General features: G+C 41.0%; 1 protein-coding gene across 4 annotated transcripts in view; it reads right to left on the reverse strand.

Annotated features, from left to right (window-relative positions):
* ABLIM1 (actin binding LIM protein 1) overlaps window positions 1-15,784 on the reverse strand; it is a 331,575-nt gene that overhangs the window by 271,231 nt on the left and 44,560 nt on the right. The window contains exon 1 of one of the 4 annotated variants that reach the window (XM_061403565.1): window positions 5,250-5,358. The exons of 2 other annotated variants lie outside the window; for them this stretch is intronic. The gene's annotated coding sequence lies outside the window, so the exon portion shown is untranslated. Of the gene's footprint in view, window positions 1-5,249; window positions 5,359-15,784 lie in introns of those variants that run through there. One more of the 4 variants, XM_061403566.1, reaches the window with a different exon arrangement.

Raw genomic sequence — 15,784 nt, forward strand, 5'->3', positions numbered from 1 at the left:
TTGACTCCCATCGTGATATGGAGCCACCATCATGGAGCCAGGTCACAAAAGTTCCTATTTCTCCCTCTACTTACCAACCAGACAAATCAAGGATTTCCACAAAACGGTGGTGTAAGGATAAAGCAGAAAAGCTCTCTGGTCCTATTGGAAGTGCATGTTCCATCCACCCCTGGAGTCACTCTTTCCTGTCTTAGGTTGTCTGCTGGAGACCTCCAGACCAGGAGAACAGCTCTCCAATAAGCAGAGAAAGGGCTTCCCAAGTGGTGCTAGTGGTAAAGAACCCACCTGCCAATGGAGGAGGCATAAGAGATGCAGGGTCGATCCTTGGGTTGGGAAGATCCCCTGGAGGAGGGCGTGGCAATCCACTCCAGTGTTCTTGCCTGGAGAATCCCTTGGACAGAGGAGCCTGGCGGGCTTCAGTCCACTGGGTGGCAAAGGGGTCGGACAGGACTGAAGCAATTTAGCATGCAGCAAGCAGAGAAAAAAGACTCTTTCGTCATCATGTGCCATGTTCCTCCACATAAAGAAAGTGATCCTTCCATCATTTATGCCCAGAATTAAGACCATTTCTCCAGCTCCAGCTGACACTCTTTAGTTAGAGTAACTAAGTAAAGTAGGTACATATATATGCAACTTCTGATGGTTTGCCATACATAGGGGTCCAAAATTAGTAGAGAGAAATAAAGAAGAAAACACTTCCCCACAGCACCCAAAAAAAAAAGAAAAAAAAGAAACAAAGTCAATGTAAATATATTTTTCTGAGTTTCTTATGTGGGGACCACCACCTCCTGAACTTACAGGGGGTATTTTCTTAAGTATAATCACCTGTCTTCCTATTGATGGACTTCATCTTGAACATACATGCTATTAAGATCATGTAAACTTGCCACACCAGAAATCCTCCTATTTCAACGATGTCAATGATTTGGGAATCCAAAGTAAAATTAAGTCCTTTAAAGCTCCAAGAACAAATGATCCTCTGCCTGAGTGGTTTTTATGCAGATCTCCAAGGCTGAGTTCATTACACACTAGCTGTTTCTGCAGATGCCAGATATGTATAAATTTCTTCTGTAATTGCTTGCACTGATCAGAACTGCTCGTCACAGGTGCAGCAGGAAAATACAGGGGAAATGGTGAGCTTCGTTAAGGAAAGCTGCCATGTGAACATGGAGCTGTCATGGTAGTCACAGTTACCATGAAGCAAAGTATATGCTGGTACCAGGTTTCTGCTCACATCACTGCTGCAAGCTCACCAGCTAATGCCGAAGCATCGCAGGATCTCATCCATTCAACTGCTGTCTGTTGAACTCCTGCTACTGGGGAGTAGGACGCTGGGGTTGGGGACACTGTGGCAAGTGAGAGGCCTCATCTATGAATACCTGACCAATGGGTTAATTCTTGCCATTAGTGTTTGTTAGGAGCAAGTGAACTGTTCTGCATGGATACCTTTATCTACTGATCTGAAGAGACTCTGAGAATCTAACAGCTGGAAGGGATGTTTGAGGTCCTAAGAAATATACAAAAACCAGAAAATTGATATCCTGCAGAGAGTGTGCTGGACTCTAGATGAATCAGCTAGAATTCCTCAACCTCAACATCACTGACATTTGGAGTACAATAATTCTTTTGTTGTGGGGATGTCTATGCCTTATAGGATATAAAGCAACAAACATCCCTGGACTCTGCCTCCTGAATGCCAGCAGCATCTGCCCCTGAGATGTGACAATCAAAAATGTCTTCAGGACTCCCAAGTGGTACAGTGGGTAAGAATCTGCCTGCCAATGCAAGGGACACAGGTTTGATCCCTGGTCTGGGAAGATTCCACTTGCCTCGGGCAACTGAAGCCCATGCTTTGCAAAAAGAGAGGCCACTGCAATAAGAAGCCCAAGCATAGCAACCAGAGAGTATCCCCCAACTCATCGCAACTACAGAAAGTCCACACACAGCAACAAAGACCCAGTGCAACCAAAAATAAAAATAAATTGTCTAAAAATGTCTCCAGACATTGCCAAATGTTCCCTGGAGGATAAAACTCCCTCCAGTTGAGTACCACTGAAACAGATACCATGAATAAATCTTCAAACTAGGATTTTTTTCCTTCCAGTTTTATTGAGATATAATTGACACACAGCACTGTATAAGTTTAAGGTGTAAGGAACTGACTTCTAACTAGAATTTTATTTAAAGAAGGCAGGACAATGGAAAGAGGGGAAATAAGTAGACACATAGTATCCCTTTGAATAAAACTTCCAAATTATCAACAGATGACCCCAAAGAGCCAAGTGATTTACGCCCTACCCTCAACACACACACACATACACACATACATCACACATACTCTTTTCTCCTATTTTACAATAGGAAATGCAGTATGGAAACACCTGTATTATCACCTGCTATATGATTCTAAAAGAAATCACATGTGGCTCCATTTTGTAAGAAAATTTTCCTTCTCCTGAAGCTCCTGGTAATGAGGACACGGGATGAAGCATTCTCTCCTGGTTCGGGCTGGATGATTAATTACCTCTGTGGAACAGCGATGTAGCAGCCTGTCTGCCAAGTGTCCCTGGGACCCATAATTAACCCAGAAGGTCCTCCAGGGGGAACAGACAAGAAGCCAAAGGAATATAATTAAATCCCTTGCAGCTTTAAAGGTGCTCAAGTCCTAGATTCTTAAACCAAACACACTGTTGGTCTGGAATCACCAGTTCTCCTCCCATTTTGCCCATGATCTTCCAAATAATCTAGCTCTGTGTTAACCAATATTATGTGATGTCAAGTTATTGAAAAAACAAGGTGTAGAAGAGTGTGTCTGGGTTGCTCTCATATGAGTAAACAAGATGCATAGGCATGTACGTGCAAGAAAAATTTGTGGAAGGAGACAAAAGAAGCTTAACATTGGCTACCTCTGCAGAGTGTAAGTGGGGTCACAGGAAGCTCATTTCACTGAATATCCTTACATGCTGCTTGAATTTTTTGTTCACATGTGTATGCTATATAATAATGACCAGCCAGCAGGTAGCAAACTCGGCAAGAAAAGTCTGGAATATAATGAAAAGTAGGAAACATAATGAGAAGCCAATAGATTCTACACCTCCCCCTCAAAGAACACTGATTTCCTTGCTTTAAATGGCAGGATTTATGTTTGGTATAGTTTCACAGGGGCTGAAAATTTACTACATAGGCTCTCTTCATTAAAAAGTCCAGTAAACATTTTTTGACTACCTACAATGCCCAAGATACTGTACAGGGCAGTTTACATCAATGATCTCAGCTGAACCTTAATAACTCTGAGAAGGAGAATCCCTGCTCTCTTATGAGCTGTGGGACATAGCCCAAGGTCACTGAGATAGTGAAAGGGCCATACGAGGCTCGAGCTTGAAGCTCAGTCCTGTCCTTACCCTTCACTCCCATCTTCAGAGCCCTGGGTGAAGTGACCTGACAAGGCCATTGAGCTCACCCCTGCTTGGAGGATTGTGAGAGATCAGTGGTCTTCTCATCACTGGTGTCAGGCTCACAGGATAATTCTAGGTATGGCAGCAATAAGGATGTCCATCCTTGTATCAGAGTGTGTGTGGTATAGAAGGCCACAAGAAGCAGAAAAGAGATATTTGTGTCTGTTAGACTCTTGTCTTCTGAAAACCCATTGGGCTGGCTGCTCTGGCTGAAGTCTGGGCCTTCTGGTGGCCTCTCTGAACAAATCACTTTTCAATGGTTAGACATTTTCAGAATTTCCATTCTTTAATCAAACATACCTGCCTTTTCTTCCATTCCTTTAGAATAATTCTCAATAATTAATCCTATAAACTGCACCATGAAGAAAGACCTTTCTTTAGTAACATGTTTTCATAGGGCTTCTTGGAACCTCAAAGGGCACTCTGTTCAGTGAGCAAGAATGCAGAGACATCTTTAGGAAAGAAAGGCTTCCAGTAGCCTTTGAATCACAATACTTATCCATCCTGAAAGTTCCTCAATTATTTCCTTTCTCCCAGGGTCCTTATGGATGTAGCAAGACCAGGGAAAACTCAAATGAAAAACAGCAAGTATGAAAACTTCAATCTTAAAACAAGAAACCAAATCTATTTTCCGTACAACATGAACCATGAAACATCATCCCTCCCGCCCCTTCTCAGGCATTTGCCTACTGTTTACCTTCAATCTTCACAACTCCAGCCATATAAACAAACCAACAAGGACAATTAATAGCATGCCTCAATGAAAACCCTTCCCAGCACTGGCTAAAACCCAAACACAGAATGTCTGAGACCCCAGTCCCTACTCTGAGCCGGGGTCAGCCCACCCAATAAATCTGGCTCCCACTGAATGTCAGTTACTCTATAAGAGGTTGCTCTGCGAAGTGATGGGAAATTGTGCTTGGCTAAGATAAGGAGGGTGGCCACACTGTTTATTAATAGATCAAGTAGCTTTTCCAGGTCTGATTTGGTGGTAATGGGGATTAACTGTGCTCTTTTCCAAACACGTTCCTGGCTTGATCCCTTCTGGGACAGCTTCCTTAGTTAGCAGGGACTCCCTCACAGGTAACCTTCACTTCTCAGGACTGAAGGCAGCACAGGAAAATCTCCTGGACTTCAGAAATAAGCTCTTTTACATTCTTCAGAGGATGGTTTGTGGACTCCTTCCAGCCAGTGGGGCCCCACTGAGCACTTACTTCTAAGCAGATGCCCAGAGATGGCCCCCGGCTTTATGCAGATAGATCAGTCTGGAGGACGTCCTTGACAAACAGGCAGGTGGGCCTGGAGGGTAACTAAGAGCTCTGAGAGGATCATTTTAAACCTTAAAATCAGATCTCAAGGTTCAGTCACATTTTTGTGTGTGTTATTAAAATTCCAGAGATCTAAACTTCTAAATCTATCCAATAGCCTAATTGAGAAATTTAAAAAATAGTTGTCATTTACTCCCTGTTTCCAACTCATATTTACATACAGGCACACACACATTTTAGGGCTTCCCAAGTGGCACAGTGGTAAAGAATCCGCCTGCCAATGCAGGAGATGCAGCAGACGTGAGTTTGATGCCTGGGTTGGGAAGATCCCCTGGAGGAGGAAATGGTAACCCACTCCAGTATTCTTCCCTGGGAAATCCCATGGACAGAGGAGCCTGGCGGGCTATAGTCAATGGAGTCTCAAAGAGCAGACACAGAGACTGAGCACACACATGCTCTAAGGCACAAGCAGAAGAGGAAATTTTGCTTTCCTGGCATTTCTTTTACCCCAGATGATTTTGCTTACCAGATTTTGCTCCCACTGGTGCCAAAGACGCGTTGTCCTTGCCTGGGCAGATGCAGAGCCGAAAGAGCAGAGAGGAAGAGTGGCCTGCTGCATGGCTGGCCAGGAGAGGCGGGGGAAGAGGGGGGCAGCTCCTGGGTCAGTCCTTTTCCCCCAGCAAAATCCCGCTCATGCTTCAGATCCAACTCAAACTGAGCTAACCTCTCCTTCTGTAATCATAGCTTGCAACATAGCACTGAGCACATTGTACCGTAACGATTATTTACATGGCTGTCTTGCCAGCAGACCATGAACTCCTACCTAAGCTATTGTGCCTAGCACCTATCCCAGTCATAGCCCCAGAGCTGCGGTAATTATGAAAATGCACCCTAATGAGATTTTCCTATTCAGTCCTTTCTAAGCGTCTGACCGGATTTGGGTGAGGAAGACAAAGTGACAGATCCAAAGGACAGGGATACCCAGGGGAGGCAGGCTCAGAAGAGGACCAGAGCCCCATTAGACAGGGGACAGCTCTGCTGGGAGGGACACACAATGATAAATACAGGCCCCTGTAAAAATATTCAGACTGTCTAAGAGAACAAAGTGTAGCTTGGCCGGACATGGGGGTCTCGGGAAATGGAATAAGGGGCAGGTAAACTTTAATGACTGAAACAGGAACAAATGAGAGCACAGACTGCGACCTGGGAGGGCAAGTTGGATGGAATTATTCTAGTGGGTTGAGCCAGGCCAGCACGAAAGGACTGCAGAGAAAGGTCAGTGTGCATCGTGACCTTTTCAAAACTTTGAGAAAAACCATTGATCTATCCTGGGCTGACTCTTACCCATCTTCCTCCTTACCACCCACCTACCATGGAGACAGCCTCTCTGCCCTTTCAGCTGGTCTGACAAGCCTACACATAGAGACGAATTTGTGTTTCAGTGGAAAACTACGCATTGTCTATATACAACACACACTTAAGGGTTATCTGATTTTAGCCCACTTTGTCTTTGAATCCTTTGCACCTCTTTGTTTATAGATTAAACTGAGAGATGCCATCGCTGTAGAGTCTGGTAGAGGGTCAATTGCCTTCCTTCCCACTGCATGCAAAAATCAGTTTGCTTCTATTTACATATTTGTTTCAAAATTCCAGATCTAGAAATGTATGTGGTTTCGATTCTCTTTTGAACTGGTTATAACACCTGTATGGTTCCTTTGTTGATTAATGAGTAAAACAAAACTGTCGACATGTGCTCATTTTGATATCTGTAGGAGAGCCAAGGTTTTATCTTTTTCTGAAAAGATTACCTTTTAACAATTCCGATTACCTCTTATCCAAACTTTCAATCACTTTTTAAAAGGAAGACCCCTCATTTCACAACTGGAAGGCTACTGACGGTATTTAAGTTGCATGTTCTTTATTAGTGTGCAGCGGAGAGAGCCCTTAACAAGAGACTCCTCGTGGCTTCCAGTTCTTACTAGCTGTGTGACTTGAGTACGTTACTTGATTTCTTTGGGCTCAGTTTCCTCATCTGTAAAACAGAGTCACTGTGAGCGTCCAGGGAAAATGTATACAACAGTACAAGCCTACAGGGAAAGCACCTCAAATAGAACTATCGTCTCTGTCATTATCATCTATATGGAAGCAAGGAATTATTTTGTGTGTCTGTGTCTGTTAATCCCAAGCTCCTAATCTATCCCCCACCTTTCCCCTTTGGTAACCACAAATTTGTTTTCCATGTCTGTGAGTCTATTTCTGTTTTGTAAATAAGTTTACTCATATCATGTGTTTAGATTCTACTTACAAGTGATATCATATAATATCTGTCGTTCTCAGTCTGACTTACTCAGTATGATAATCTCTAGGTCCATGTTGTTGGAAACAGCAAAATTTTATTCTTCTTTATGGCTGAGTACTATTCTACGGTGTGTATGTAAGCCTATATGTATATATGTGTATATATACATGCACAATAAATATTTATACCACATCTTCTTTATCTGTTCATCTCTTGACGGACACTTGGGTTGCTTCTGTGTCTATGTTGTTGTAAATAGGGCTGCTATGAACATTGGGTGCATGGATCTTTTTAAATTAGAGTTTTTATCTTTTCCAGATATATGCCCATAGTAGAATTGCTGGATCATATGATAACTGTCTTTTTAGTTTTTTAAGGAATCTCCATACTGTTTTCCACAATGGCTGCACCATTTTACATTCTCATCAACAGTGTAGCAGGGTTTCCTTTTATCCACACCCTCTGCAGCATTTATTAATTGTAGACTTTTTGATGCTGGCCATTCTGACTGGTGTGAAGTGATACTTCACTGTAGTTTTGACTTGCATTTCTCTAATAATCAGCGATGTTGAGCACCTTTTCATGTGCCTCTTGGCCATCTGTTTGTTTTCTTTGGAGAAATGTCTATTTAAGTATTTGGTCCATTTTTTGATTCAGTTGTTTATTTTTGTGTTTTTTGTTTTGTTTTTTTGACATGGAGCTGTATAAGCTCTTTGTATATTTTGGAAGTTAAGCCCTTGTCAGCTGCATCATTTGCAAATATTCTCTCCCATTCTATGAGTTGTCTTTTCATTTTGTTGACGGTTTCCTTCGCTGGGCAAAAGCTTGTAAGTTTAATTAGGTCCTATTTATTTATTTTTGCTTTTATTTCTTTTGCCTTGGGAGACCGACCTAGGAAAGTACTGCTATGATCTATGTCAGAGAATGTTTTGTCTATGTTCTCTTCTAGGACTCTTCTAGGAGTTTTATGGTGTCTTGTCTTACATTGAAGTCTTTAAGCCAGGAATTCTTAAAACTGGAGAAACCCAGTTTCCCTCCTGCTTTCACCTAAAGACAAAACAAGCAAAGCTGCCCTGGCAATAGACACTCCCTAGCACTGGGCCTGAGCTTTTCTCTTCCGTATCCCTTCTCTTACCCATCCTTTTCTAGAAGCTACACTGAAAGGCACTTATTTTGTACTGGCCTTTTCAAGGCCTTCCAAGGTAAAGAGCATCCCCACCCTAATAACAGAACAGGGATTGAGGAGCTCTAAGAAGCCCTGCCTTTCTCCCCTGAGCACAGCAGACACACTTCAGGAAGACGTCCTCGAGCCGGGCCCTCACCTGGACTGTCTAACCCTAAGCAGAGATGCAAGGTGCCAGCGAGGGCGGTCACCTGACCCAGCCCACCGGGTATCAGCCACCAGATCTCCAGTGTCTTCGAGTTAATGAGCCTGTGTGTTCTCTTAGAGCAAAGGAAGCATATTCCGCCCACCAAACCAAACAAAAGAGGAAGAGATAGGGAATCTACCTGATAAAGAATTCTAAATAATGATAGTGAAATTGATCCAAAATCTTGAAATTAAAATGGAATCACAGATAAATAGCCTGGAGACAAGGATTGAGAAGATGCAAGAAAGGTTTAACAAGGACCTAGAAGAAATAAAAAAGAGTCAATATATAATGAATAATGCAATAAATGAAATTAAAAACACTCTGGAGGCAACAAATAGTAGAATAACAGAGGTAGAAGATAGGATTAGTGAATTAGAAGATAGAATGGTAGAAATAAATGAATCAGAGAGGATAAAAGAAAAACGAATTAAAAGAAATGAGGACAATCTCAGAGACCTCCAGGACAATATTAAACGCTACAACATTCGAATCATAGGGGTTCCAGAAGAAGAAGACAAAAAGAAAGACCATGAGAAAATACTTGAGGAGATAATAGTTGAAAACTTCCCTAAAATGGGGAAGGAAATAATCACCCAAGTCCAAGAAACCCAGAGAGTCCCAAACAGGATAAACCCAAGGAGAAACACCCCAAGACACATATTAATCAAATTAACAAAGATCAAACACAAAGAACAAATATTAAAAGCAGCAAGGGAAAAACAACAAATAACATACAAGGGAATTCCCATAAGGATAACAGCTGATCTTTCAATAGAAACTCTTCAAGCCAGGAGGGAATGGCAAGACATACTTAAAGTGATGAAAGAAAATAACCTACAGCCCAGATTATTGTACCCAGCAAGGATCTCATTTAAGTATGAAGGAGAAATCAAAAGCTTTTCAGACAAGCAAAAGCTGAGAGAATTCTGCACCACCAAACCAGCTCTCCAACAAATACTAAAGGATATTCTCTAGACAGGAAACACAAAAATGGTGTATAAACTCGAACCCAAAACAATAAAGTAAATGGCAACGGGATCATACTTATCAGTAATTACCTTAAACGTAAATGGGTTGAATGCCCCAACCAAAAGACAAAGACTGGCTGAATGGATACAAAAACAAGACCCCTACATATGTTGTCTACAAGAGACCCACCTCAAAACAGGGGACACATACAGACTGAAAGTGAAGGGCTGGAAAAAGATTTTCCATGCAAATAGGGACCAAAAGAAAGCAGGAGTCACGATACTCGTATCAGATAAATTAGACTTTAAAACAAAGGCTGTGAAAAGAGACAAAGAAGGTCACTACATAACGATCAAAGGATCAATCCAAGAAGAAGATATAACAATTATAAATATATATGCACCCAACATGGGAGCACCGCAGTATGTAAGACAAATGCTAAAAAATAAAAAAAAAAAAATAAAATAAAATAAAATAACTTCTTCTTCAATTGTAAACCCACATTAGACTCTCAAAATCATAATTAAATAACTCATCATTGACATGTATATTGAGAACATGAACTTAAGCATGAATATTATCTTTTGGTTTTGATTTAAATAGAGAGCACAAAGTGAAACCCAATGAAGAAAATGAAGCCAATGTTGGAAACAGTTTAGCAACTATAAACTTCCTGAATCAGAAATAAGTAGACTAACTCAAGAAAGGTGGTGGTAACCTGCTGAAATCTCACAAATATTATCAAAGTCAATTTTGACCCAGCTTTGGAATTTTCTCATTTTATTTACGTATTCTGTTCATTCAGATTTCTATCCTCTGTTGGCCCTGACTCTGGGCTGGATTAACGGGAGGAATTTATATTGCATTATAGCAAATTCATAGTAACAAAATTCCATCTCTCCATATCATGTAATAAAAATGAATTTTAGATAATACATTTAATAACACTAATATAGTTGATAAGCATAGATGTAAAAGATAGTTAAAAAATAATACCAACCTGATCATGATCATAGATTCAAACAATTTGCATATCAATAACAAGTATTTTTATCCCAATAATATTCACATGGTCTAACATGAGAAAATCTACCAATGTAATCTAGCCCACTAGTATTAAATAAATAATAACCTAAAAGTATCTCAAATATATATAATATTCAATGTAAACTTTGGTTCAAAATGATAAAAAAAAAAAAAAAAACACGCCCCACGTTTCCACATATTTAGATGCACCATGAGTAAAATCAGGTTTCTCTTTTTTCTCTCCACTCCCAGCCACACAAAATAACTCAATACTATTTTTTTGAAAAAAGATGAAATCTTCCTCAACTAGCATCAGGCCTTTACTCCAAAATTAGCATTTGGGAATATATTTTTAAAATCTCCAGTATTAAAACTGAAGAACTTGAAAAGCACATAACTGGTGAACTCACAAATTGCCCCACTAGCATTTTATCCTACAGATGGTTGATGGTTAGTTAGTGTTAGTCACTCAGTCGTGTTCCACTATTTGCCACCCCATGGACTGTAGCCCACCAGGCTCCTCTGCCCATGGAATTCTCCAGGCAAGAATACTCCAGTGGTTTCCATTCCTTTCTCCAGGGGATTTTCAAAATCCAGGGGAAACCCAGGTTCAATCCCTGGGTCAGGAAGATCCCCTGGAGGAAGGCATGGCAACCCACTCCAGTATTCTTGCCTGGAGAATCCCATGGACAGAGGAGCCCGGTGGGCTACAGCCCATGGGGTCACAAAGAGTGGGACATGACAGAGTGACTAACACCCTATAATACACCAGAACAAATGGGTCAAAGATACATGTATGAAGATGTTTCCTATAGCATAACATGGAAAAAGCCAAACCAAAACAGAAATCAAAAAAAGCCTAGAAACATCTAAATACCCATTAATAGAGACTATGGCACTGGATTAAAAAACAAAAAATGCACACCAAGGACTTCCCTGGTGGCCCAGTGGCTAAGATTCCATGCTCCCAATGCAGGGGGGCCCAGGCTTGATCCTTGGTCAGGGAACTAGATCCCACATGCCATAACAAAGACCCTGCACAGCCAAATAAATAAAAAATACAGTATTTTTTAAAATGCAGACCACCCACATGATAAATCAGATACTGCCATTAATAAGGACTCCACATATCTACATGCTCAGGTGTGACAAAACCTCCATGTAGATTGTCAAGTGTAAAAATCTAAAGGGCAAGATGGTGTGTAGAAAATGACCCTTTAGGAGAAATGGAGTGCACTTCTTCTGGAAGAATACAAAGATACTCTCTTGGGGGAGATGTGTTGGGTGTCAGAAAAGTGACAAGTCTCGGCTCTTGGCATGTACTGGGCAGATGGAAGCCCTACTACTGCTGCTGCTGCTGCTAAGTCGCTTCAGTTGTGTCCGACTCTGTGCGACCCCATAGACGGAAGCCCTACGTGTTATCACTTTTCTTGCCTATAAATGTCCAGAGGCACTACCTGGATTGTAAGAATCGAATTCATTTTCTTTTCGTGCATTTCTACATTGAATCTGTTATTTTTTTACAGCTCCAAGGAATAGGAGTGTGTGATCTATAAAAAGTTTTAGGGATAGGCATAGAGATTTGTTGCTGTTACAAAATGAAATGAAACAGCTGTTGTAAGTATGTGGGAAAGCTATTTTCTGCAGTTTTCATAAAACTGCTTCATTTTGCCAGTGGGCAAAAAGGTTTTGTGACTTATAGCAACACTGTCTACCTTGCAGAAACAATGTTAAACATGAATTCATATAAATAATAGCAATAAAGCTACCCTTCCAAATTTTCCAGGATCTCAAAAATGTCATCATCAAAGACATTTACCTCCCCTTGGGAGGCTGATGTGCCTCAGGATATAAACAAATCGATCGGCCCATTTCATCTCCTTGCCATCTTCTCTGAAAAGAATCTGCTAGCATACTGAGATAAATATGTGGTGTCACCCACCACAGAAAGCTAACAAATATTTTAAAAGTTTCCACTAAGAAAGAATTATTTCACCTTAGGAACAAGATAAAATTTCAGGTGACAATTCAGAAGTTTCTATTTGTGTTTTGATACAAGATCAAGAAAGTAGAATACAGAATTGTAGGATACACAGCAAAATATCTTTCCTCTACCCATCTCAGGCTCTTGGTTAGGTCTCTGTAACAAAAGACAGATTAACAAAGGAAAACCATGCAGATGTACTTAACGTCAGTGTATGTGACACGGGAGCCATCACAAGAAAATGAAGACCTAAAGAAATGGCCAAACTCAATGTGGTTTTGTTTGTTTTAATTTATTGAAGTACAGTTGATTTAAAATGTTGTGTTAATTTCTCCTGCACAGCAAAGCAATTCAGTTACACACAGACACATACATGCACGCACGCACACACACACACACACACACACACACACGCAGTCTCTCTTTTTTTTGGCATGCGGGATCTTAGTTCCCTGACCAGGGATGGAATTCATGTCCCCTGTAGTCGAAGCATGGAGTCCTAACCACTGGATCGCCAGGAATTCGCTATACATTCATACTCTTTTCCATTATTTTTATCATAGAATCTAGACTACGGTTCTGTGTGCTACTCTTGTTTAAATCTGAGGGATTTTTATGCTCGTTTGTTTTTCAGTTGAGATATAATTGATGTATTAGTTTCCGGTGTAGAACACAATGAATCAACATTCATATATGCTATGAAACGATTACTGAAGCAAGTCTAGTTGACATCCATCACCACACTCACAATTTTTTTCTTGTAATAAGAACATTTAAAAACTAGTCTCAGAAGCTTTCAAATATACAATAAGTGTTATTAGCTAGAGTCTCCATGTTGTATATTACATCCTCAGGACCTGTTTTATAACTAGAAGTTTGTACTTTTTGACCCCTTTACGTACCCACTACCCCCCAGTCCCCGCCTCTGGTGACCACCTGTCTGTTCTCTGAACTGGAGTTTGGTGTTCTCATGAGGTTTAATGAAGACTGGAAAGTTATGGGAAATGTGACAGGACAGAGTGTGAACTAACTGTGGGAAACAGAGAGATTTGTAAAACTGTGATAGGGAAACAGTTATCCAGAATTTATAAACACCTATAAATCAGTAATACTAATTTTAATAAGGCATAATAGTCCATTGGAAACTGGGCCTCCCCAATGGCTCAGCGATAAATAATCCGCCTGCAATGCAGGAACCACAGAAGATGAAGGTTTGACCCCTGGGTCAGGAAGATCCCCTGGAGGAGGGCATGGCAACCCACTCCAGTATTCTTGCCTGGAAAAGCCCATGGACAGAGGAGCCTGGTGGGCTACAGTCCACTGGGTGGCAAAGAGTCAGACACAGCTGAAGTACTTAGCACACACACACAAAGATATTGATAGGCAACTTACGATTGAGGAAAAACAAACGATTTTATACAAATATATAAAAAGGGGCTGTTTATACTCCTCAGTAATCAGAAAAATACAAATTAAAACTAAAGTGGGTTATCATTTTCATCCTCAAGCCTGACAGTGGCAAGCACTGACCAATCAGTGGAGAAATGGGGATGCTCTTACACTGCTGGTAATATACCTTGGAGAGCAAATTTTTACTAAAATGGAAGATGCACAAGCCCAAAGCCCCAACAGCTCCTCTTCTGTTTATGCATCCTGCATCAGGAGGACACATAAGAATGTTTATTGCATAACTGTTATAATAGCAAGAAACTAGGAGGCACCTAAATATTCATCAGTACTGGGAAAGGATAAATTGATATAGTCATAAAATACTTGCCTTAGATCCCCTGGAAAAGGTAATGGCAACCCACTCCAGTATTCTTGCCTGGAGAAGCCCATGAACAGAGGAGCCTGGTGGGCTACAGTCCATGGGGTCACAACGAGTTGGACACGAAGCGACTTGGCATGCATAAATCACAAAATGCCTTATAACACAGGGGGAAGAAAAATGAATGAACTACAGGAACCTGTATCAACATGAATTAATCTCAAAGATATAATGGTGAGCAAAAAAAAAAAAAAGCAAGTAGTACATAATGCCTTTATATAAAGATGGAAAGAAGCAAAGTGGTGCTGTATGTTTTTCATTTACATATATACGTGGGAATACTCTAAAAGCAGTGATAACAATTCATGATAGCAATTATCTCTGGGGAGAGGAGAGGAAAGAGATTCGAGAGGGTTGCATAGCGCCATCCCACTATATTTATGACATTTTATTTCTTTAAAAAGCTGAAGCAAGTATAGCAAAATTGTAGAAGTATATCTGTGTCCATATTATGTTTTCCTCTATTCTTCTCACTTTTTAAAGTGTTCCTAAAGTAATGTTTCCAACCTGCAGTTAGGAGTCTGATCATTCATTCATTCAACAATTAATTACTGAGCCCGTGCAAGCACTGGTTCTAGGTACTGCAACACTGTCATTTACTCTGTGTAGGCACTGTAGTCAGCACCTTTAATGTTTTAGCTTCTTTAATCATCATTCCAGGCTTCCCAAGTGGCACTAGTGGTAAAGAACCTGCCTACCAATGCCAGTGCAGGAGATGTAAGAGACACAGGTTCGATCCCTGGGTCAGGAAGATCCCCTGGAGAAGGGTCATGGCAACCTACTCCAGTATTCTTGCCTGGAGAATCTCATGGACAGAGGAGCCTGGTGGGCTACAGTCCATAGGGTAATCATCACTCCATTCCCCTGCTCCTATGTATATTGCCAGTGAGTAAAATGAGGTTTAGGAAAAGTATTTGACCAAGTTCTTGCAGCTAAAAAGTGGCAGAGTACGAAACCAGGATGACTCCAAAGTCAGTGTTCTTCCCAGGGTACTCACTGTCTGCCTCCAGAGGTTTCAATTTATAGGTATACCCTGAGCTCCAACACACTGGGACATTCCATTCAACATGGCGCCACCACCCTGGTCTCAAAGCTGATCATTCCATCAAACTCTGGGACAGTATCAAGGCCCCAGGGAAATGAGGACCTTTTTCAAAACAGGAAGGGTTTCTGGTCTAATATGCCCAGAGCTAATTATTATGGCTTCACTATTAAAGTGAAGAGGAACTAAAGAGCCCCTTGATGAAACTGAAAGAGGAGAGTGAAAAAGTTGGCTTAAAGCTCAACATTCAGAAAACTAAGATCATGGCATTCAGTCCCATCACTTCATGGCAAATAGATGGGGAAACAGTGGAAACAGTGGCTGACTTTATTTTTCTGGGCTCCAAAATCACTGAAGATGGTTATTGCAGCCATGAAATTAAAAGACACTTACTCCTTGGAAGGAAAGTTATGACCAAACTAGACAGCATATTGAAAAGCAGAGACATTATTTTGTCAACAAAGGTCTGTCTAGTCAAGGCTATGGTTTTTCCATGGTCATGTATGGATGTGAGAGTTGGACTATAAAGCTGAGCACCAA

The sequence above is a fragment of the Bos javanicus genome, chromosome 26 (assembly GCF_032452875.1).
Source record: "Bos javanicus breed banteng chromosome 26, ARS-OSU_banteng_1.0, whole genome shotgun sequence".
In the NCBI taxonomy this organism is placed as follows: domain Eukaryota; kingdom Metazoa; phylum Chordata; class Mammalia; order Artiodactyla; family Bovidae; genus Bos; species Bos javanicus.